The sequence below is a fragment of the Colobus angolensis genome, unplaced genomic scaffold (genome assembly GCF_000951035.1).
Source record: "Colobus angolensis palliatus isolate OR3802 unplaced genomic scaffold, Cang.pa_1.0 Scaffold164, whole genome shotgun sequence".
NCBI lineage: Eukaryota > Metazoa > Chordata > Mammalia > Primates > Cercopithecidae > Colobus > Colobus angolensis.
The window spans coordinates 1,720,390-1,720,950 of record NW_012114755.1 but is presented as its reverse complement, the minus strand read 5'-3'; the positions used below and the strand labels follow the sequence as shown (position 1 = coordinate 1,720,950).

Here is a 561-nt window from a genome sequence, read left to right as displayed (position 1 = left end):
TTCCTTCCTTCCTTCCTTCCTTCCTTCCTTTCTTCCTTCCTTCCTTCTTGTAACACTATCCGAGCCTGGAGTTTAGCAGGATGATAGCTTTCTGATAATATTACCAATGTATTCCATTGTTATTGTTCTGTTAGGTTTCTCTCTTCTGGAGTCAGTTTTGATAACTGCATTTCCGTTCTCCAGGCGCCCATTTTCCTAACCCGTGAAAAGCGGGGACGGGGATGGACAAGGTCAATAAGTCCTCTTCCGTCTTTGACACTCCACAGTCAGGGGTCCCGAAGTGAGGAGGCCAGAAATTCCAGTCTCCCAGTAGGCAGGGGCCCTTGCGCGGTGCCAGCCCCGCTCTCTCCAGGGCTCAGGCAGAGCCCGGCTCCTACCCGCCCCAGCGGTTCCTGCGCACCAGGGAGGTGCCTCCCCAGCCCGGGGCGCGACCGAATGAAGGCACAGCCTCCTTCGCAGGAAAGGTCGCCCAGCAGCCAGACAAACACCCACCTCAGGAGAAAAAGGTGGGAGCAGAAGAGACTCAGAGCTGATTCGGCGCGCGCCGTCTGGGCGGGGCCC

General features: G+C 56.9%; 1 pseudogene; it reads right to left on the bottom strand.

The window, feature by feature from the left end:
• Positions 1-117, bottom strand: part of LOC105508631 — a 1,078-nt pseudogene extending 961 nt beyond the window's left edge.
• Between the last annotated feature and the right edge of the window lie 444 nt (positions 118-561).